The sequence below is a fragment of the Varroa destructor genome, unplaced genomic scaffold (genome assembly GCF_002443255.2).
Source record: "Varroa destructor unplaced genomic scaffold, Vdes_3.0 BEIS01000003.1, whole genome shotgun sequence".
Taxonomy (NCBI): Eukaryota; Metazoa; Arthropoda; class Arachnida; order Mesostigmata; family Varroidae; genus Varroa; species Varroa destructor.
In genome coordinates, this window is record NW_019211456.1 from 25,922,034 (window position 1) to 25,947,273 (window position 25,240).

At 40.6% G+C, this 25,240-nt stretch overlaps 1 protein-coding gene across 10 annotated transcripts in view; it reads left to right on the forward strand.

The window, feature by feature from the left end:
- The first annotated feature begins 288 nt into the window (after nucleotides 1–288).
- Nucleotides 289–25,240, forward strand: part of LOC111247343 (transcription factor GATA-3-like) — a 110,437-nt gene continuing 85,485 nt past the window's right edge. For 5 of the 10 annotated variants that reach the window (XM_086982635.1, XM_086982634.1, XM_086982643.1 and 2 more), the window contains exons 1-2: nucleotides 653–1,488; nucleotides 22,999–23,055. The gene's annotated coding sequence lies outside the window, so the exon portion shown is untranslated. Of the gene's footprint in view, nucleotides 575–648; nucleotides 1,489–2,376; nucleotides 2,513–22,998; nucleotides 23,056–25,240 lie in introns of those variants that run through there. The other 5 variants (XM_086982639.1, XM_086982637.1, XM_086982638.1 and 2 more) reach the window with 5 other exon arrangements.

The window sequence follows — 25,240 nt, forward strand, 5'->3', positions numbered from 1 at the left end:
GGTGGGAGACCTGTTGTACCATTGCCGTGGCAAGATCTCGGTAACGTTCTAGTAACAGCGGTAGTAGCGGCAGCGGCAGCCGCGGCGGCGGTAGACTGCAGTCGTATGCACCGAAAGCCTGCTGTATCCGTATGGTTTGCGGCGGTCGCCGGTTGGCCTTTCTACCTCCTCGCGATATAATTTTCGCTCCCTCTCGCAAAGTGGCGCTGGGTATGTGAAGTGGTAACCACGGCGTGCGGCGTCGTAGTGTCGTTTTGGCCAGGCAATCTTTGCCTGCGCTATCTTTCGTACCTTAAGTGCTGCTGCCGCTGCTGTTGGCGGCGGCAGAAGTACAGAAGAAGACCATTGCGAAGGGACGGCGGGGAAGAACGCATATGATGAAGGAGAACAGGAACGAAGGAAAACATTTATACGACCAGACGAAGCGGCCAGACGAACCGGCTGGTCGAGTACTGGTTAAGCGTAAGCAAGATGACCAAAACGACGATCTACACCGTCAGTGTCTTCACTGACTAGATTGATAAAAGACGGCTACGAAAGGGAAAAGTATTACTACGACTGCTACGCGCGCGAAGTGAGTGAACATTGTGTTATGAAAGAAAAGCGGTGTCTAGCGGAAAAGTCTAGCGGTGACATGAAGTGTTGACGATGAACTCTACAGACCGGTTCTATGTACGCTGCCGTCTACGTGATACAGCTAAGAACATAATCGGAGTTCCTAAGAATCTGCTAAACATGCGTTGTATCACGAGCTTTTGCATAGGCTGTTTGCCTAACACGAGACACAGGTAAATTGCCACATCGGCGTTAGCTCGTGACGAGGTCTGGCGATCCTGTATCGTGTGTAGTTTATAGACGAAACCTGTGCTATTGGCGATCTTTATGTAACCAAGACAGCCAGGACGACCTTACAGCTTAGAATCTCTAAAAATAACAACGGTTTCCTGTATCCAGCGCACTAACTGCGCGTCCCAATTAAATGTATACAAATTACCACTGGCCTAACGTTGGCCTGGTATTAACGCCTTAAAAAAAGCTTTTAAAAGCCACTCTATCTATCTGCACGTTAGGAAAAAAAACACAAACCATGTTTAAGTGCATCCTTTTGGGTTTTCTTCCTGACGAACACCTGCGCACTCGACAAGGTACCCCGCATTATTTGCCGTATTAAGATTGAAAGATGGAAGACAGATGGTTAATATGGAGTTGTATTTCTATGCAATACGCTGACACCTATCGCCTCATAATTCCCGTTAGATACTGGTATGGTATCACCCACGTATTCGCTATTTAGAAGATTCTGACAGAGTGAAATGTCCATCAACTTCAGTTGCAGATAGTGACGAGGATTTACAGCGGCGTTAAACGCGATTGTGTGACAAAAGGCTTCAAAAGAACAACCAGCCTTTTCAGGCATTGGTTGGTTAGTAGATGTGTGCGATACTTCAGGATTAGATACAAGGAGAGGCCGGCGGGTCGAGTTAGCAGGTACGTGTACGTAATTAAAACCCATCAATGAACAATGAGAGGAACGCTCTCTCGTGATCAAGTAGGCAATGACCTGCATAGTTGTGACATGTTTGTATGCGTAAACCGTGCGCAAATCCAGCTACAACACACTTCTTCTTATGATCCCTAAATTTTAATTGGAAAACGTTAAAGATACGCTACTTTTTGGGTTTCCAGCATGGTGCAAATACAGGTTTCCTCGGAGGGCTACAACGTCGGTCTTCACACGACCTCTCTATCTCCCGTAGGCGCGTAAAACTGCAAGCGCGCTTTCAAAAAAATGCTACACTTTATTAGTTCCAGTTCAAGTTTCATGTGCGATGATTTCCAGCCATCTTTTTTTTTTTAAAGATACCGAGTGTATTTGGTAATAAGCAGCTGAGGTTCTGACTCTCCTTCTCTGGTGACCACTTCAAAATACTCATGTACATAACGCATGTGTTCGGCTAGTCGATTTATGCAGCAGTTTGATCAATTCAAATATTTCGCGCCCTTATTTTTGAATGCACTATTATTATAAGTATCTGCATTTCATATCAACACAGCTGACCGCAGCGACACATGTTACACGTGCACGGAGTGGTTTACTTCGTGAAGCCACTTATGGAACTATGTACACTTCGCGCTTGTAAGGGCCTTGGTGGTATTTTGTTAGGTTACCTGTGTCAATTCTTGGATCTGATCCATCTCTTTTGTACGTTTCGCTACCACTTGCCACCATCTATTTGATAGAAGCTACAGAAAAGCCAACAGGTTCGCGGATAGAAGCCAAATTTCGCGGTTGACATCCGTTTGTTTCGGTGGCCGCCGTACGCTGCAGGCCAACAGTATCGTCAAAAAGTACATTCCTGCTTGCCCTTATTTCAGCGTCAAACTTCGCCGAATCCAAAAAGAAAAAACTTGTTGGCGATGCTGCGAACCTACCGGTACCTTTTGGCCCCGGTAGAAAATATCGTTAACTGAAGGCCACACGTTCAGCCGATTCTACGAGCAATATATACAGGTGAACTGATTAATGTACCGTAGGAATATAGGTTTCATTAATCACATTATTACATAAGTACATATGATAGCGCCGTATGGTGCTTATTTGTGCCGACGAACAGTCAAACAGAAGTGTTATTCTTTTAATAGAGTTTTCATAGCAGCTATCTTGTCGTTAAGGTAACATCGACTTTAGTTGAAAAGGCTGCCGACCCAGTTGTCGAAAGTATACATTCGATAGTAATATTGCGTATCCATACACATGTGCCAATCGATGGTTTCGGACACAAAAAATAGAGCAAAATCTAGCGAAAAAAAAATTGAAAGTATTTCTTTCCTGATTAAACATTAACTCAGACTATACCATAAAAAAAATCATCCTATACCAAACGAGCTTCTTCCTACGACGGTCTTAAGCAACTTAAATACAAAGTCCTTATGAAGAAATAGCCACGCATTGGATTTTTTCAAGTATCATTAAATATATATAAATGTTTACTAGGTTTACAATAGATAAACTTAGTGCACAAACCCAAGTCTATTTTCAGACATATACTTACTCAACAAAAAATATACATATATTAGACGGACTTGCAGGTTTCGCCCGCGCCTATTCTATTGTTGATTGGACTAATTTGATCCACCGACATTACACCGCGACTACGTGATACACCATCAGTTATCTCGTTATAATTACTCTAAAAAAAACTGCTACTTTATTGGAGTTTTTCTGTCAGCCTGTTCAGCCAGGCACCTCACTGATTTCCAGACTTCTTCCACTCATAACATGTTGGCTTTTGGCACATTTCTGCAACGTGACTACGATTTTTTTAATGATGGCTGATTGATTCTGTTCCCAATAGGCACGTATTTTAGTCGGGCATCGGCCGATCCGTACGTAGGACAAGTTGGCCTTCCGCCGATTTTTGTTAGACATTGCGATCGATAGAGTGGAGTAATCCATTGATCTTGTTCCTGGAACGCTGGTAAAGCTCAAGATATTTTTCAAACGATTTTTTTAAGGAATATTATGTCAAAAGAGGATTGATTGTGTTCCCGGGACGTCCCCACGGGGTAACGGTCTTTCTCTGTCCATTTCTATACTTAGTAGTTGCACAACTTAAATTAAATAACCTAATAATAATAAGCCTGAGACATTAATTAAGATTGAATATTTGTCATCACTTTGATAAATAGTTACATATGTATTTTATATATATTTATATAAAATTGAATGAACACATAAATATTTGGTGTGTTTCGGTGTGAGCGTATCCATTCCGTTTGCCAAAAAAAAGATAAAAAAACTCAACGATTATTTTTTATCTTTTTTTTTGACATTTTGCCGCTTTGATTTTTCAATTGAAACGTAATAGAATAGCACACGTATTTTTATCCCATTTTTGCATTAATGACCCAATATGATCAAATAGATTTTCGCAAAAATATTAATCATAGGTGCAGGCCGATATAGGATTTTTATTCAGTTGGTCAAATCCGTCAACTGATATGAAGAAAACCTTCTATGTATAGAATACCATCTTAAATTTCAACATTTTTGATCCTGAACGTGTACTGCATTCTCATTCAGCTCATAAAAAAAAAAAACCGAGAAATAGCCTTTCTATCGAGACTTCCACGTAAAAAAAATATTCATCACAGTTTTACGCGGGCGAAAAAGCTACTACATTCAGTTTTGGGCCTCTTCACGCTGAAATCTCCATTTTGCCTATTATTCGAGCAAAATGTATCGTATTTGTACTCATCTCGTCGATATCTATCGATCGGTGTAGGGAACTGGCGTCAATAAAATGCTATTTTGTATCGAAAAAAATATTTCTATATTTTGGTTTTTCTCTAAAAAAATATTTTTGAAAAACTATTTAACTAGAATGTTCATCGTGTAAACTGTAAAAAGTATTCAAAAGCAGTTCAGCCCACTGTCATATAAGCGAAACGAAGCGCTCTATGAGTTTTCGACCATTTTGGGACCGAAATATTCATTGTCTTTCGACCCAGCTCGTTGAGACCTATAGATTGGCGTCAAAAAACATCCCTTACATAGAACGTTATGTTAGGTGTTTGCTCTCCGACGAGCTTTCCGCCTGAGAACTGAGATTTGGATATAGGAATATGTGCAGTACTTCCATTCAGCTTGTCGAAAACTTTCAGTTAGTATTGAGAACGACCCTCTTTACATGGATTCCCACGCAAACATTGGACGACCATATTTTTAACAGGAAAAATTTCTGACGGAACCGAAGGATAGCCAGCCTCAATGGCTACAGCTTTTTCATAGATCCGCATAAGAGAATCCTGCAGAAATCATAAAAAAATGGCAAAAATTACAAAAAAAAAAAAAAAAGATCGACCAATTTGCCCACATTAACATTCGGTTTCAAGGATTAAAAGCGAACTTTTGCCGGAAAAAAGTATTTATCTAATACTTAATTTTACTACTTGTGCAGCTCTATTTCGAATGAAACCCTTGTGATCCATCAGCCCGATGCGACCACTCTGAGGCATCGATCTTGCCGACACTGATGTGTGTATATAAATGCATTTCCCTAGACGCATATCGCCGGTTTAGACGTTAGTCTAGAACAGTTCTGATTGTGATGAGTACGTTTGTCTCTTGCATACGTAGAGGTTTCAACGAGCGTTCACTAAATAAAGAAAAAAAAAAACTACGCTACCGTAACGTGACGTTTGACTGACAATACAAGTGATGATAGCCTCTTCAAGCAAGACGCATACGTTACCACCTAATTCTGATGATGCAACTATTAAATCTTTGATTTTTCTATACAGCGGCGTGCTGTTTGCATGTAGCATTCTGCCAGTAATAGCGGTAACATAGTATTAAGCGTGATCATTTATTATCTTCCTCATGTACGCGGTACATATTGTTAGCTAATTGCTTCCGTAGCAGATGTTGGCTCTGACCACATCGAGAAACTGGTCAGATCGACTTGTGACGATGGCTTATAGTGGCAAATGACGCCAACGTTTCGGCGTTCGCGTTTTTTTCTATAGATCGTCTTAAACCACCAGCATTGGTAGTAACAGTTCAACTATGGCGATATCGTTTAGACCAGTCGCTATGGCCAAGTACGTTCTGACGCGATTTTGCATGGCTTGCCTCGTTAAAGATTCACAATCATCCCAAGCTCTGTCGCTATAGAGAAAAAGAGCAGTTGATAACTGGAAAAAATAACGAAAAACACAAAGAGCAAATGAACGAAGAAGCCAAGCGACAGCGGGAAAGACCAAACGATAGCAGACGCCCTAATACAAGTTAGTTAGCGAATTGTAGTTACCGCGTTCACGGGTTGTGTCTTGAAACACAAAACGCACAGGTAATGCGTATGATGGTAGCAGCGTTAGTATGTTGACGCACTGATGAAGTTAAACCCAGTGACGCTTTCAAATAAGGTAACGGTAGAATACAAAGGGGCTCGTTTGTACCGGTAGTAATTTGTTTGGTGGGGTGGATAACGAAAACTGAGTCGGATAAGCTTGTCGCACACAATTAGCTGTTCGAAAAGAAGAGTGGCTCTTGCACAAAATAACAAAAACAAAGGCGAACATCCGAAGCCAATATATATATAGGGATTCGCATAGGTGATTCTTAAAGAAGTACCCATGGAGGGCTTGCGGTGGACGTTTTTTTTTTGCAATTCTTCATGAATGTTTTATTTTATATCTTCAGATCAATCGTTAAGTGGCCGCAGTTACATGAGAGTACATGATGCATATTAACTTCACTTATCGCCACTAGACAAAACAAATAGGCTTACAAAAATAAAAAAGACTCGTGTGAAGGATGCTCTATTTGAATTTACATTGCAACGTGTGTTCGATTTACACTGATCGTGCTATGCACGTATGTATGCTAGTAAAACGTATGTTGTTTCATGAAGTTACGGCTCTGTGTTTACGTAAGGTTAAAAAAACTGTTCCTATCCTTCTATCGGATGATTTTCGGCAGAGTACTTGCCACCATCTCTATCGACAATGATAAAAAGTGCAAACATCTGGCGATAAATAGTCGTCTCCAAATTTTGACAAAAGAAAAAATCAATGTAAACACACACACACACACGCACACAGAAACACATTTACTTGCAGAGTACCCCAGACACAGTGGTACTAACAAACAGAATTATAGTCGCGCTAGCGGAAGCTGGGAAAGAAAAAAAAAGGTCCAAAAATAAAGACGATGTAAATTAGATTTGGGAAAAATGTTTGACGCAAAGGGATTCGTTTGTTCACAGGCAGCAGTGATGGCAACAACAACAACCACGAACGATTAAAGTCAATACGAACGTAGCGTTAGTTAATAAATATCACACCAGCGCCTGCCAGTTAATGAAGTTGTGTAAAGAATAACAATATCAACCCTATAAAAATAGTAACAGCCGAGAATCGTGACTCGGGATTTGCGGACGCTGCCGCACTACTGTTCCTGCAACTAGCGCCAAGAAGAGCCTGGTGCATAGCCGGTTAAACGGGCCCGCTAAATTCAAATTTGAGACACTTCGTCCCTTTTCTATCGCTTCAAACACAAGAGACTTTCCGATCGGCCATTGACTAATGGACGCCATGCACTCACGTGAATGCGTCATCCACATACGACGATGTTGCTGATCTAGATAGATCTATTCGGACAAACCACATTATACAGTGCGGACCTTTATGCATAACAGGCTCAGGATGCATCCACTCTTTTCATCAAAATCAATGCAAAAGATATAGGTTTACCGACAATGCTAAATGGCCATAATCAGATATATACGTACATTTGTAGTCTAATGACCTAAATGTAGTCGCGAATAAGGATTAACTTAAATTTAAGTACATTGACAGTACGCTAAAATGGACCGCAAGCGCCCTGGTTAAGTGGAAGTGAGAAACGTTGTTGACTCTACGAATTTTCTCTGCTATTAAAAGCAAACGCTGTACTAAGGACTAATGTTAAATATTCGAATACATAATACCCATTGCCGTGCTTCGTGACCCCATAACACCCGGGCTTGTGGGCACTTTTTCGTTAACCGCATCTTGGGCCAAAATCGGACAGCTACACTCTGTAAATCTATCGGGAGTGATTAATTTAATCATTAAAATATGTTCCAAATAGTTTTACTCGCTATGAACTTGATGATACGTATTTCATTCATGTTGAAATCTTGAAAATAGCATTGTATTGAAGCGCTTCTGACAGGCGGAGATATTGATTATTTCTAAAATCACCATATCACGCTTCCAGGACTATTGATCGATGATGTCTTGTGATTACCGTTGTTTATAGGGCACCAATCTTGAAACGTCTTCATTTAGACATTTACCGTAAAGTACCAATAAGAAACCTGCCCAAAAAAGGGTTTACCGGTTCAGTACGAAAACAAGAGTTTTGTGTCGCGAAATGCTACGTTTTACACAGTTGTCTAAAATTTATTTGGTTCTAAAATTGTTCGGGATTGGAATTAAAGGCTTTCATCTGGCGAGGTACAATCTTAAACCGGTTTCTAATGCTCCGCTCTAAAAGACTCACTCTCAACATGATACAAGAGTTACAATATTTGACAAACAACCAAAATAATTTTAATCAAATAATAGCCATATTATAAATAATTATCCCATTTAAATAATGCAGTTGCTCTGCCTGGCAACTTTTCACAATTCAAAAAAGGAACGGTTTAATTCGACTGTGGAAAATAATCCATATATACGTGTATTTATACATTGTTCATGAAGCTGGACCTAAAGCCCTGCGTTCATGCAGGACCCTCACAGTCATTCTCTCGATTGCCTGTAATACCGATTTGTCGTCCTATGTAGTCTAACTGGAATCTGCACAGCTTCCTCATAGTAAAAGCAGCAGTAGCTGAAGTGGGGTCGTCCAGCATCCTCCGCCATGGCCTATAGGAAACAAGCTTTTTTTGTCCGACATAATCTAAACACGCGACAGGCGCAAACATATCTGTCATTGCATAACATGGAACATGTTTAACTAAATACTACCACACAGTGTTGACTGGCCTATAATCATATTGGTATTGCAGGAACGTATCGAATCGGTTAATGTCAAGAAGAAGTGCGACATACTAACGAGTTTCGGTTTTACGGCAGCAGAGCGAAATGATACTATAAGTTATATCGGACTTGTCGTTTACGGTAGGTCTAGGTTTTACAATAGCTGAATTACGTTTTACGAGTTACGTACGGTCTTTGAATATATTCGAGCATCTGTTGGGCTGGAAAAAAGTTCTCTCGCTTTTTACCCTTCCTGCTTTTCCTGGTTTGCTGTTTACTTCCGATATAGGATTCGAAAGCGCTTTTTCTACTTTGTCAGGGCACCTTAACGCTGTTATGTTATGAGTGTATTTCAACTCATACGAACTCCATGTTCCAGGTAGAAAGTAGAGCATTTTCGATAGCTTTTGTACGATGCATTTCGTCGAGACCAAAACCCAACGAGCTTGGCTACTTCGTGAACTTTCTGAAGCCAGCAATTATTTGCAGTTCTGCGTTGCGTCTCAACGTCTGGTCTGGTATCGGACGTCACGCTGCCCTAATGACCAATTTTTGCAGAGAATTGTCACTGATGATGAGGAATTATGTCTGTACACCGAAACGAACTAAAAATCGCAACGTATGGCTCCAGGAACGAAGCCAGGGCTCAGGGTCTAACTAGATTCTCATCAGAAAAAACTGTTAGACGCTTGTTGTTACTGCAAGGGCGTGATCTACTGGGGATTGCTTCTTACAAACCGGACCGTTTATTTGCAGCTTTATTCAACTGGGTAACATCAAACTAGCTCCAGGAGAAAAAGCCCATAGGTCAGGTCATCCTGTCCTATTACTACATGAGACCACACACGGTGAACATCGTCAAAGCTGCTCTCTTAGGTTTCGAACGGAAGCCTTTGTTGGGCCCTCTATATTTTCCGGATTTTGCGCCTATTAGATTTCCCCGCACCCACCATCACCCCCAAAATGTAACCGGAGAACTTCGTCAGGACGAAACCCGCTACTCTCTAGCAAAACGATATGCGTTATTTGGAAGAAGGATGGGGAAGCGGTGTTTACGATATCGGGGGATAGACAACATAATCGTCTATTATTAAGGGAATTAAATTGTGATAATGAAAAATGCAGGAACTTGTTAGCTGTAGGATCGAGTACACAATTCACAACTGGCCTGTGATTGGCTAAGTGACAAGGACGCGGCATCATTGGCTTGCTTATAAACTCGTAATGTTAGCAGATGTATTGTTTGTACGGCTTTATGCATAGAGATGTGAACATTCTCATATTTGAGAATCTTCTTATCAGCGGTTATTTTAACTCGATTTCATAATCAAAATAAGCCATTGCAAGGAACCGTCACGGTTGGAAACTGAGTGCTGAATTATATTTTGCCGTCAAATAGGCATTGACGCTTTTTAGGCTGCAGTCGAAGCAAAAATAAAATTACTTGGCAAACTGAGCGCCATTTTGTCCTTGATGACTAGAGGTCATCGGTGCTTTTTTCTCTCCTCCATTAAAACGCAATTAAGGGAATTCTGCAAATATTGGGATAGATGGTAGCCTGATTGTTACGGTGGTTGCACTAAAATTTCTCATTTCTTTCTAAGCTAAACGTCTATGCGGCCTGTCATTGTCATGGTGAAGGAAGATGTCTTGCCCGTTTACTAGTTACGGTCGACCTTCTTCAATGGTTTGTTGTAATCTTGCTAACAGTAGAAGCCCAGATCAATGACTACGCCAGGCGGCCTTTACTCGTAATGCACGATTCCTTTTCAATCCCTCAAAACATGGCATTTCCCTTTTACGGCTTCAATCTGCGCTTCGCCACAGATCATGGGAGAGATTTATTTAAATTCGCGTGTAATTTATTTGTATCCAATTGTATTGTTAGAAATGACTTTTGCGTTCCTGTACACTTCGCCAGGTGAAAATGCGGTCGATTGAATTCATGTATGTCAACTCGTGTAGCACCCAAATAGCAAGCTTCCCTTTGTAGTCGGTTTCCTTCAAATGGCCTAAGACCGTTTCATGGTGGATGTTTAGTTCCTGGCGACATGACGGCTATTCAGGCATAGATCATGCTCAGCGGCTGCAATAGTTTCATCGTTTCTTTCCCTCATTAATAGGAGGAGTAGCTTTCGGATCGAAGTTTCGAAAAGCAATCAGAGTTACCGATAACGTACTTTTCACACACTTTCATATTTACTTACTTCAAAACGATCTAGCTATCTACTTTTTCGGCAAGCTCATACTAATGGCCTATCTAGTTGTGTGCTATGGGTCGTAGCTTACGAATTATTTCCGTTGATTTCTCATTTGGCCGTCAAATCGAGCTTGATGAGACCTGCTTTTCCAGTCGTCAACAGCCAACTCGGCTTTAACTCAGCTACAATTATATCGATGAATGTACATACACACATGTAGCGAAACTCAGTTATCACACATTCATACGCCTATACCATGAAGCAATGTGCTAGATCGCTGTTGAAGACGTATCGGGTGCCGGCTCGACCCGCCATTGAGAACAACTCCACGAGGAATCATCTAAAAAACGGCTATTATAACAATCATCGCACAGCGAAAAGTGTCTATTAAAATGAACGTTCGTGAATGGTCCGTCGAAGAACAATTATCAGTGTGCGAGAACAAGCAGCCAATGAAAGAACGGTACGGGAAAAAATCATCGAAAAATAGAATCTTTTACGGACAAGGTTTCTGCGTAAAATGAATCGTCTGTAATATACTGTTTATTTAATAACACGATATAACCAATGTATCGATGCCACACGATCGTATGCACGCGGACACACAGAGATACGCGGCTTCGTACGTAAAAATAGACAACTCTCACAATAAATCGGTGTCGAACAGAATCACCGGCTGGCAGGAAATGAGGCGAAAATGTTGCAAGAAGCTCTACTTTTTGCATGACATCTCCCGTGTTTAATATGGCTATTACTGCAGTACACATCTATTTGGAGCACTGCTGATAGCAGAAAAGAAATTGCTGAAACACTGACGTTTGCAGAAACGTGCAATTGACAGAAATTTCGTAGCTTTCGGCAAGACGGAGATACGATTGTCGGTCCTTACAAGAGTGTTCTCGCTAAGCTAAAAAAAAGCGGGCAGGGGGGGGGGTGAGTTCGTCGAAATTTGGTTCTCTGGGCCATCAAAAAATTGTGGCAAAAACATTTACACTTACCGCTTGAAAAATGTGTTCTGCCAACCAACTTCGTTGAAATCTTTAGCGTTTGTTTAACCGGTCCTCAAGAAGAAACAGCTAATCTTCTATCGGCTATTCTACAGTTATCGCTTCGAGACGCGAACTCGTTTTGGTCTACTGTAGGAAGTTTCATCGTTTAGCTATTGTACAGCGCAGCTATCCAATGAACTGTGTCTTGGTAAATTGATGGATTTGTCCTATAACTAGTCCATAAACGATAACTGGGTGCGCAAAGCAGGTGCAGTCTTCGTAAACAGCCCCAATAAAAAAAAACAGATAAAACATATCAATAGACGCTTGCGTTCCTGATGTTCTATTGAAAGAAAGATGGACTTCGAAAATTATGACAACAATGCTGACAGTTCGGAATCAATCGTTGCCCTAGCACACAGGCGGGTTTCTTCAGATCTTCATTATGCATGATGTTTACATACACACTGGAGACATATGTTTTTTCAAAATTCTGGTTGAAGGGCCTCTGTACTTTCAGATGGATTGCGATTACCACTATTATTATAGTATTACAAAACGATAGCTCGCACAAATGTTAAAATCGCTCCATCGCATTGTGAACTTGAGCTGTGCTCGATTAGCTTTTGCGCGAACAATAGTCTTAATCCTGACCTAATTCAACTGTCAGAAGTAACGTTTCTTAGAAAAAGTGAGAACTTCGTGACTTGAAAGCGTCCACGACGGGAATGCTATCTAGTTCCAGAAGTTAAACAATATTTCCTCAAACCCTTATCTGAACTTTTTGCAAAAACGATAACAACAATCAGTACGTTCACCGTTGTAATGTTACTGCTGATAATGAAGATTGCGTATGAGCCAGCAAGCTGAAGTTGGCATACGCATCGTCCCTAAATGGTTCGCTTTCCCGCCATGTCCATATCGGCGTCGGTACCGAACATTTAAACTGACCTATCGATTTTGCCATTAGTCTCATTCGACGATCTATTTGTATGGGTGACGCTCATTATGACTGCGTCCAAAACAGCGTCACCCGCAATTGGTCAACACTAAGCGTTTATGCAAGCGACAGGACGAATGATCCAGAAATGGTAGCAACAACAGTAGCAGCCGCGTCAGATTGACCGTCATTATCCTAGCGACTGAATATAAAAACATTACAACAGCATAAAACTATCGGCTACCAATTGCGCGGGATGGTGGCAATTATCTATCAACAACAACTAATATTATACAACAGGTCTGCGTTGTTCTGACATTGTCTGTGAAAGTAATCGCAAATCACTGACCTATGGTAATACCGGCAAAAGCTCAAATAGGACAAGTAAACAGATGACGCAACATGCAGGACAAGGCAGGTAGTTACTGTAGGGGTATCATTAGTTCTGCGTCTTTGATACACGTGTACTCAGACTAAGCGTTTCTTAACGGAAGTGCAGTATGATCGTTTGCCATCAAATGCACATATTGGAAAAAGTGTAGGCTAGTTTTCTGCAATAAGCCATGCAATGGACTTCGTCAAATTTAACTATAAATAATTTGTAATCAATATAATCATATCCTTCCAGCATAAATATCTTCACGAGCCCGTACACGATATTTGCGATAACAATTTACTCATCTGTTAAACGAACAAATGATTGCTTACCGACGATAGTTTCCTTGTGAAGACCGACAGTCTCGTCCTAGAAGCCTTCGTCTTCCTTTAAAGATGAACGGTAATCACAGCCTCAAGATTTGCAGACAGCGGAGATATTTCTTCAAGAGCGTTGAGGAGTTGTAAGCTGACCACGGCTGCTGGTACTAGCAAATACACGTACGGACATTCGCATAGTTAGTATTGAGTAAAGATACTGTGTATTCTCACCTCGACTGAGCGGACCTCGGATAGACCGATCTTTTTCACCAAAGGATGCCATTGCATCATTCTCGTGTCGCCGCTATTACTGTGGCTATATCCTCTAGGTCTCGTTTTCCCACCAGAGGCCTTTCGACATGACCTGCACACGTTTTGTTTTCTGTTTCTGCTCGGGCTGCCGCTTCGCTCTTGCGTTCTTATTCCATCTTGGTGCTTTCGTCTGCACAAAACGGGCCAATTATCCAATCAACCAATGATATGTCTGTCGACGTATATATATAATAGTTGGCGTACCTTTCTGCTACGTTTTTAAATCGCTGTTACTGCGGCCGTTCATGCTGTTGTTACTTAGCTGCTCGCTCGCGCATGCTCCTGTCACTAGCGAATTTCACGTAAATCCCGGTCTACCTGAAAAGCTCAATGGGAAGTCGCATGAAGCGCCCAACGGCGCTAGAAACTGACGAGCTACTGAAGAGTCGTCTTTGGTTGCCTCTAACGTTACATTCAAATCTACAGTACGAGGCAGCGAGAGGCGGGATAAGTTATTGCAGCTAGACGAAACTTAATGCCTGAACTCGACGGCAGCTGTACGTTCGAGGAAAGATGCCTGCACTACAACTAGTTTCGTATCATAGACGACCCTCTAGATAGAAATGGGCAGCAATGGCTCAAACGTATTTCGGTTCTCAGTAAATATTGTTGCGTCGCAAGACGTCAACAGAGACCATACAACGACGTTTTGAAAGTACCATGACCGTCGGAAGCAATCGATCGCGTATAATATGGCTGATAATAGATTTTTCCTATCAAATTAGAGTAAAACCGGGTCAATGTGGAAGGATAAAAACGAACAGTTGTCATTTGGAGTAGTCATATACCAGTTAGTGTATAATCTAACAATAATCTCGAATGGCAGACGTATGTTTTGTTTCTAGATCGATAGCTTTAACGTGGTTTGTAGAATCGATCTAAAAGCGTTAAACCTTTGTGATATCTTATGTGAGCTTATGTAACAGCATCGCCTTACTTCCTACGATGATAACGGACTAGCTGTGCCTGTCCCATTTCATGCCATGTTCGCGATGCTCTACTTGCCGGCAGATCCACCGTTGCCCACAAGTGACTTTTGCAAAGAACATCGCACAGCCGACAAACTGGACCTTTGGTTCTTGCCTTAGAATGTATCAAACAACCTCGATGTTGTACTCTGTTTGAGATGCTCTAGACGGATCTAGATGGGGCTTATCGGTTTTCAGGATTTTTCAGACAAGTTGCCTCAGGCAGCTTTCGATAGCCGCACTCTTTAGACAAAATTGTTCTAATCTCTAGGCACACGACCGGCTGGCGCTGTTGTAAAACAACAAATACAACTCCTCCCCAGTAGCTTTGTAATGGAAACAAGCTAAAATCCTCATAATTTCAATTTCCACGAAGATGATGCCCGATGAAGCTCCTGCCGCTCGTAAAATGTCTGTAGGAAAAAATTCATCTGTTACTTTGAGCCTTCGTGAGTGAACCCAGACGGACATTATCTTTAAGAGGCACAAAAAGCTGTTGAATCACATCGTTCAACGCAGTAAGTGAAATAAATCGTGTCTTGTGTATTATTTTATTCATTAGATTTAAACATTTCGTCCATAAACATGCTTCCACAAAGGTGAAGAGCATTAAATAAATTAAACCGTTTCTGAGCTAAAAGCAAGTTATCTATTCTAACATAATTTTACGGTAACATTTACCATTGTTACTAATGTTAGCTATACTATAATACCAAATTTAGCACGGGGGACCTTCATTGAATGTAACTTAGATAACATTATCTCATCCATGCGGCCGCCGGCATTAGCGAGAGAAATCGGACTAAGTAGCTCTACCGTAAATAATGGTTCACCTGCGACTGTGAACATCTACATAGATAACTGCCATTTGGTTAATGTCCACTGGCATATTCACTAAGTAAGTTGTTTAATCTGGTAGACAAGAATAATTCTTTCAGCCGCATTACCAGTTGATAGCAGTCACATTAGCGCATCTTATTACCACTTATCACCACTTTTCCAGCTCTGTCGGCATTAGGCCTTTTCTTATCTGTATCTTAAAAGCAAATTGCTAATGATGTATGCCTAGCAGTATATGGTAGTTAACTTCAATGCGATTTAAGTATAATTCGCTTTTAAACACTTTCAATTAGCCCGAGTCAAGGGAGCTAAACGGAGCTAGCGGACGGAAACCCCTAACAGGTCCGCTGAGGTCTGCCATTGAAAAAGCCATATGTTAGTCTGATTGGCCGAATCGACAGCTGTTATGTTATATCGGTTAAAAGTCCTTGATTTAGATTCACTCAGGCTTCTGGTGCATATTCGAAAATATCCCGGTCTTTCTTCTCTCTCACCAAACTTCGAAAATTTCGAAGACCTACTTCCGAAGGTGATCTATGCATCAATTTACAAATGATTTTCGACCAATGAAGTCCATCAGGAAGGCTATTTGCGTCTGTGTTGTTTTGACAATATAACAAGTATTACCATTTAGCATGTGCATGGTAAAGGGCGAAACTGTTAAACGTTTTTCCTTCGCCTAGCGAGTCGTTTGCGGACGCCTTAAGAACACTATGTATCATTGAACATTATTTGTTTAATTGCGGACGGCGCTAATCAGATGTAGGGTCCTACAAACTTTATCTGTAGTGTAGTAAATGGAACAGGTTACTAAGGCTGTTGACGGCCTGTTTCGTAACGCTCTTGGCTTCTTCCGGAAAAATACGTCTATTGCATCATATTTTCTCCAAAAAATGCAGAGCCGAAGAAGAACTGCTTTAAATGATGATGAAAAATCCGATAGCTTTTCGCGATACGTTCCTGTGACGAAATATAATAGTCCACTTTAAAATTCGGTGTGCGAGAGCTAACACTTCATGGCTGATTATGGTTTTCTAATTATGGAATTCAAAAGACGACTATAGTACAAACTTTGGTACAGTTCAGTAGGATGGAATGATTTTCTTGGCTAATATGTTTTTATTGTTATTTATTCAGGCTAGTAGGTTCGAATTCGTCCTAGGCTATATTATTTAACTTCGCAGCTATTACTTTAGCAAGACAAACATTTTTCCGTTTCCAGCAAATGTTCATTAGACAATATGGCAAGATAACTGTCTAGAACATATCACGATGAGCAAAAGTGCAACTAAGCAGACGAACCTTTCCAGCATACCCGTACAGCTTCATTGAAAGCTTGGATAGATCAGATCACATGAAATGATGAAAATTTTCATTTTACTTAAATGTAATCTTCATTTAAAATAAGACATACATCGATATTTAAAATGGGGCTTCTGTGTATTTACTTGCACGTACGGACACCTATTACTTGCAATCGTATACGAGTATAGCTCAGAACGAACTCGAAAAGCTTTTACGTTCTTTTTAGTTATCTGCTCTCAATCAAGATGGCAAAAATTATATCGAAGCTCAGTGGTAAATTATTTATAAATTTATACATATATATTTTTTTTATTTGTAAGTTATTATATTTTACTTTTACCCAATAAACCAATAGGTAACCGATATTTCCGGTGTCGTTTGACCCGGCCAGTATAGGGAAAAATTGACTTGGAGAACGTTCACTCGAAGGACGGTTCAACGAAAACTAAATGCCGCATAAAGGAAGTTACTTGTTTGTTTGAGTTAACAGAACGGAAGATAATACTTTAAATTTTATATATTGGGCGTTACCTTTTTTCTGTAAAATCTTAGCATTTTCTGTGTTTTTGTCTGAGTGACTGGTAGGTGAAATCAGTTGCGTGCCGCGAGTTTGAAAAATACAATGAAGCTAATTTTGATACAAAGTTAACCTTCAAGAACTACATTTTAAAATACCCTCGGTTTTAGACGAACGAAGAATCCTTGTGTCTTAATTACGCAGCGACAAACGAAAATATAAACAGGTTCCGGTGAAGTTTCCTGCGGAGACAATGGAAGTGCCTCTGTCGACTGGGGAGAGCCCCGATTTCCCCTTAGAAGACATGAAGTATGGGTACACCATAAACCATAAAATACTTGGTCAAATATGAATGACTGGTATTTCACGCTGCTCTAAAGAGCCATTCTCTACTCTACAATTGTATAAGGTTGTATAGGACTAGAAAAAAGTGGGTTGATGTAAATAAACTTCCTTAAGAATCGCAAGGATAACTTTAATAGCAAACTTAACCAGTCACCATTTATCACCTCCACACACCAAAGAAGTAAATCCGCTGCTTGGCCTACCAGTCGAAGGGTAGCGGGACTTCTGCGTGCGTCAGTGTTAGAGGCAGGACATGCCCAATAGAGAAACCACTCAAGAAAAAAGAGGGCTCAAATGATATCCATACGTTGTGCGCCTTGTATAAAACGTTAGAGACTTGTCTAATTTAGCTGAGAAGGAAGCTTCGTTATCAGATATTGGTGTGCATCTTCCGAGCGTACAGATGATCTCTGACAACCTTCCACAGGGCCCACTAAACGATAAAGGTCTCTAAAAATTGTGGATATTTTTTGGTTCACTGAAAAGTGTGGTGTCATCAGCGACTATATGTTAAACAAATCTTCTTTTGCCACTGGACAGAGTTTCTATTTGTTTTTGGTAAGCTTTCAGTTTTTTGCGTTAACACTAACAGATAACAATATCTGTATACATAGCAGCGGGGAGTACAAAATGTTTCCGAAATGTTTCTGACGCAGCTATCGCTATATTATTTTTATGGACCCTTTGCGAAGTTATTTACTAATAAAAATCTATTTTGTTTGCTGGACTTATGAACAGGCAATAGAATGCAGAGTCAAAAGGCAGCGTGATTCATTTCAAGTCCTGTCAGAATTTTACACATACGATCTTGACGAAGCTTGGATACGATATGTTCACGATTGTTCCTATACTACTCCGATTCATACTGATAACACGTCAACCGAAACAATATTTCGTGTTTACTCTATTAACAGCTGTTTTTGCAACAAATACAATAACAATAATTATTGGCATTATAACCGTTATTATGTTTGTCATTACCGATTTATTAGATCCTTTTTCCCACTAATTCTTCCAGCAGGGCATGAATGTGCGTGCTTATAAGCATATAAATGAATTTGTCTCAGTGGAATGGATCTGAGAATTCTGACGCTTACGGGTGCCGTTAGTCCGTCACTTCAAAGGATGACGCATGTCGAAACGTGCAATGCAGATAGACAGTCACCCCAGCAGTAACATCGAAAAGTCTTGTCTTCATCGATTGCTCCCACTTTGATTCGACTCGCCTGATCCCATTTTGCTACGTAATGTAAAAAATGCCCAGTTTGACCTCGCTATGAAGCTTCACCGAACTGCAACGGGATTATACCGCTCACGATGTCCTGCCGACATCATCCTCTTCCAGCATTCAATTCGGGAAGCGTTAAGGCATATTACGATATTTGCAGTTTTGCTTGCTGATGCTCGATGATATAAACAGTAAACAGGCAGGATATTGACAGCGGCAATGCCGTCGTTTCAGACATAAAGGAAACAATATTTGTCTATACACGACTACCTCTAGAGGTTCCTGCTAATGGCTCCTGATAATAATATTTCAATCAATTGAATAAAGTATGTGTTATCGTTCTTTAAATGTTCTGTAAATGTAAAAAGCTGAGTTAGCACGCGTTCATATGGAACGCTTGTTAACTCAGCTTTAACGTTAGCAGTGCTGCTTAATCTAAAACGTCGTGTCTTTTTTCTAAGAACAAATAAATGGCTTATGAAAAAGATAAAAAAAATTCGTCAGCCAGTCGGTGGCTATAGGTTCTATATAAAAAAAAAAGACAAGCAATGAAAGATATTCATAATCAATATGGCGCTGCCAGTGATAAAGTCAACGAGATAAAATAAACACGTAAATAAGTTGTAAAAAATGTCAACAAAGTTGTACATTTGTCCTCAGTGTGTCGATTCAAATCAAGGAAGGTTAATTCAAATGTTTGCGAGTAAATACGGGTCCTTCCAGTTAAGTTGATGAGGAACCCTAAAAGCTGAAGGCGATTCTATGATAAAACAAAGCCTATAATACAGACTGAACATTGGCATTTTGCCAGAGACTGATCGTCGTGGAAGGAATATATGTGGAAATGTCTGCGTAAAATATATAACGATCAATTATACGTAATGCACGAGATACGGAATCAGAGATCAGACAGCGTCGAGAATTTATGAAGAAATGACTGATTGTACCGTTTAGTACGTTTGCTTGTTTTGCAGGATTGGACGACATATCGACTCAAGGTCTTGTTCGATACAAAGCGAACAGCTAAGGATAGAAGGCAAACTAAAAACACCGAATGAAATTACGTTAGTTGTGACTTCAAACGTGTATGTGTGTATGCGTGTATATGAGAACGACAGATATAGCATGTAAGCTTACTTTGATTAGGCAAAATTGAACACAATAGCGTGGAGACTTATTCCAAGTCTCGTAGACATGGGTGTCAAAGTTTGTTTATTATTATTATTATTATATTATAGTAAGTGACTGGGACGATTTTCGGATAGTTAACTATGATAGTTCTTAAGAGATGCGTAGAAAAAAACAATTTTTTGTTCGAGCGAAAATCGTCATCTCTATTAAATCAATAACGTTAGGGTAGACTGCTGGTGAACAGCTACGGACAGGGCTCTGTAACGAGCTATGTCAAGCAAACAGGGAAAAATAGGTAAATGTTTAATTGATTTATGAATAGTAATAGTTGGAGTGAAAACTTTTATATCAACTTAATCACTGCTGTTTTTGCTAGCCCGCAATGCACCTTTGTCGAATAATATTAATCCAGATTTGCAAAAACCTCTCGGTCACAGTTTTTTTTTTCTTTCGAAAAAACACGAACCCTTTTAGCTTAACAAGGTTGCACGAGAGGCTTCCTCTTCTTCTCGTAAGGATATAAAAATAAAAGCTCAAAGTTTCAGTTTAAAACTGATACGGCGGATTCGTGCGTAGAGCGCTTGGCTTACACTCATAAAGTTATAGGTCCGGTCCTTGCACTTGAAACCCAGCGAACTCTCAGCTTTTACGGCGTAGTCGGATTCGACCAACACGTGTATTATTACTCATAGTAGGACATATTCGATATTGGTCCCCACCGACCGACCACAGACAGATGTCCTAAGAGTTACAGTGATTATTAGCACACTATTATCTACAAATCCAATGACAGTCTAATAGACAGAATATGAATGTAACGATACGTTCATCTTTTATCATTACAGCTTACTATCAATTGAGCTCCTCTGCAAAATTATCCTATTCAAAAGCGTGATTTTTTTGTGTCTTTTACGTTCGGTATCCACTTCAGCTATCAGACACTATTTGAAACGGCTGGTCGCTCCCAGCAGAAAAGAAACGAAGCGTTTCTTCGTCTAGAGAAGAACAAATTACCACGTGTCCCGAAGTCTACTAGTCACATTGCCCCTTGCGCAATTACGGGGACACGTGATATATATGAAAGCGTAACGGAGAACACAGTTCAGAGACAACTGTTTCCCGAGCGGATCAATTACATCTGTGTTTAAATAACCGACATATTGTTTTACTGCATTGTATTGAACTTTCGGTAAAATCCTAAAGCGTATATACTCATAATCGTTCTGATACGCACGGACCGGGTATTGATGACCCAAAATGTTAAACGTCCTGTTTTTATCCCCAACACCGTGCAGGAACGGGGGTGAAGAGTCGAACTGAACAGGAGCAAGTCAGGCTCATAATTCAGAAGTGCAGGAAGTGGGTCTTGCATCTACTCTGGAGGAATATTTTTTTTGAACTAAGTGCTCCCTAAATGGCGAGAGTAATCATATAGTATAATTTATACAGTATCTAAACATATAGTATAATTATTATAGTTAATAACTGAGTTTCACAGACTCGTCATTTTGACGATACCAAACGGCACCAACGCCAAGTATCGGTCTGTACGACAATTTTTTTCTTTGTGAATGGCCGTTTAGACCTTGGCATAGCTATGTTTTGCCATAGCGAAGTCCTAATATCCGGTGCACAGAAATTTCTAAATAACGTCGCGCTGTCACTTAGCTATCTATCTTGGCAAATATTTGTAAGAGGCTGTACAAGATTTCTAGGAAGGGAAGCCGCGAAGCTTTGACGTCGCCACTTCAGTCGATCTAAAGCTTATATGGTCTATGAGACTAAGCCGTCTGGTCAATGTATGGTAATACGTGCACACGTCAAATTACACTCGAATCCTGTAGGGCTGCATCCCGAACACGCAACATGGATGTAACCATTGTCTTCACTATCGGAATAAAAAGCCTGTATGCAGTAATTTGTATTTAAGAGCCTGACTTCTTTGGAAGGCAGTGATACGCGATTAGCGCTAAAGTTAGTACCAAGCAAGAATTACTGAAACAATACAATATTTTTAAAATCATTACGCCGATTCCTCCTGCTTTGATCATACTTTCACGCTCGAATTTATATGCGCGTGCCTTGATGAAGGCTGCGATCTGATAGAAGGGTCGGTCAGCTGAGGAAGGCCACCATTAACACGGCAGTATGTATCAACGGGACACGAGATAAAACCATTTTGTTTCTAAAGTGTAAAAATGGCATTATGGTAAATAAGTGTTGTTCCGAAGACGCGTATCGTTCAGCGTGGCAACACCTAGAGTAGAACTGTGAACTTAGCTTGTTAAACGTTAGGAAGGACATGTGTCCAACAATAATAACAAATAACCCTTACTATGATGAAGAAGTAATTTACAATATTTCGTTAAAAACACCATGGCCGTACGTTGTATCGCACAGCCTCGTGGTAATGACAATCGCTCGCGGACTAGTAACGCCACGTGGGATGAGTGGGGACGAAAAGTATTCTTTCAACTTTAAAACTCGTAATCTTCTTGCCTCACGAGTAACGAGTAATAGCAGTACGCTTACCAACGTATCGAAAAAGTTCTCATTGCTGAAGCCTGTCTAGGCTGTCGTACGCAACGCTTACGTGTCTTAGGACACGATGGAATCATCGGGCTATCCCACATTTTCACAGATGCTTTCATCCACGTGTTTTCACGACTGAAAACAAATGATCTATAGGTAACATCTACCATTACAAACCGATCAACACTTATCTACGATAGATTTCATACTAGACAGACACAAACTGGAAGACAAATCTGGGGGTTTGCCAGGGCCCTTTGCGTCAGCTTCGAACTGCGCTGGCCTGAACCTTGTGTGGACATATGCAGAGTATTATTACTATCGACAATTATCTATGAGTTGTTTGTTATTCTGTAATTGCATATATGATTCACGGTGTATAACGTAACTGATCATGGTTTATAAAGATGATTACCAAATGTTCGGGCCCATGTCCTAAAACTATTCTTTTTTTTTATTTAGATACAATGTAACTGTCAACAGGCTATCGCATCCGGAGGCTTATAGCGGAAACGAAAGGTAAGTGGATTATTGGTTACCTGTTCTTTGACCGTTTTACTACACAGAGGAAAGTAATGCAAGAGAAGAGTTGTAGGGTTTGAGGTACTCTCTTACAGCTGTCTCCGCTGATGCCACTTTATTAAGAGGGTCCTGCTTAAAACTGCATGTCATTGTCGTTTCGGAATTAATGCTTCTGCCTAACTGTAGGTAGGGTTCTGATCTATGACTTCGCTAGGCGTTTGATCAATCGACCGTCAATGTGGTCCAACAAATTCTGTTTATTCAGCCACTTCATCGTCGAATAGAAAGCTTCATAGCGTCCCATAAATTGAGTTTCAGGTTATCTCACAATATGAAGAATTTTCGTGGAGAAGAAGTCCGAGTTAATTTCGGCCTAGAAATAAATTCTTATTTCTAACCAGATAGGAGCATCAGCAATCAATGAGAGGTTGCAAAACGGCCGACGTTTGAGTTGTTGTCGTTTTCGACGCAGCAGCTCAAGCTTGCCAGTACCTGCCTTTTTCTGCGCGTTTTTCGTCCGATAACAAAACCTTAGCGCTGTTGTTAAGCTCGGAAAGAACACACAGAACAACAATTCATACATCGCCACCAGCCTGGTTATCAGCGTAACGCCTGCCTGCGTTACGATCCAGTTTCTCACCTCGTCAATTTTGCGCCTTTGTCGTAAACGGAAGCGAGTGATTTGCGTTGTTCTATTCTATAGATACCGCCGCAAACATCGTTATGCTACCAGCAAGGGCGTTTAACAGTTGATCCCTAACAGACTAATAGTGGTCATAGAGTTTCTTGGATCTGACCGTCAGCTGCCACAACGTAACAGACACACGCGCGCGAGGTGCGACAGGACACAGCCGTGTATAATGCGAACCAACAGTTTACGGTAAACGAGTGAAAATTGTGGCCACAACAAAATAGGCAACATTACGATTAAAGTTAGGACGTAGGAGGGCTACTCTTTTCACCGTTGCTACCTGTCGCTTTTCTCGTCAGAGAGACACGCAACGCTAAAGGAGCAGGCTCCGCTGATTTTTCATATTACCAATTTATCTTCGGCGGCATGCAAATAACAGGCAGCTTTACATATCCACACTAATCATATTTTTTTCGAAGATGTCTCATAAAAGGAGTTCTGATTTATGGACTGGCAAAATGTTATTTATATATGATGTTAATAATTACGCTTAAATGAGAAATGAGCAGGACAAAAACAATGTTCGTAGCTAAAGAAGAAATATGTACAGACTCCCTAATCGTGTACAAAAAATACTCAACATGTTCAGTGACGAAGGTGTTGGTTCCATTCGGTAGCTCGGTACCAAAATTTAGGACCGTGTCAAAATGAAAGCGGTGTGCTATAGACGTTGACGGAGAGCTAGCAAGATGCAAAACAGCTAAAATTGCTTACCTTAATGTGAGTTTTTCTGGCCCGTTAATCCCTCTTCTCAAATCTCGCGATGGGTCATACTCCCCTGTCGAGTTTTTTGTAGGCCTATTGCTAACAACGATAAACAGTAGGCTTTAAAACCCAACGACAATTCAGCGTAAGCGGACCTTTAAAGCGAAATGAAACAACTTACTTACAAGTTGAAACCGCTAACTGTGGATATTTTTTTTACCATAACATTAACCGCGATAGCGTATTTCGGAGCAAGACGCAGAGCGTTTTAATCCAAGTACTCAATAAATTGAGCGCATGCGATGATATGCATAGCGTTCGTTGAGCCCTGTGCAGTGCCGGAGTGCGAAGACAGCTAACGTACATAAAAGACAAGACGCTGCTTTCACTTTTCTATAAAGGTAATATATTTTTGCTTTTAGTTAAATTATCATATGGCCCCTAGACTTTTAAATGTCTCACACGTGCATGGTAACGTGCATTCAGCGTAATATGACAGTGGGTTTTACCTGCATGTGTCTTTGGCGAACCCCAGCAATTACGCTTGTTTCCAACTGTCTGGGCGTCTTTTCAATTGCGATGGCTCTTCGTTTGGTGGTGGAATTGGCCATGAATCCAAGCCAATGAACTACCATGAATCAATAGCAGCAAGGCCAGGGACGCTAGTCATATTTATAAGTGAGTAAACAGGCGCTAGCGGCTCCGTTCGGCAATGAGCAACATCAGCTTGAAAATCAGCGGTTTTTGTCCCGCTTCTTCTCGATTATATGTTATGTATGGGATCGC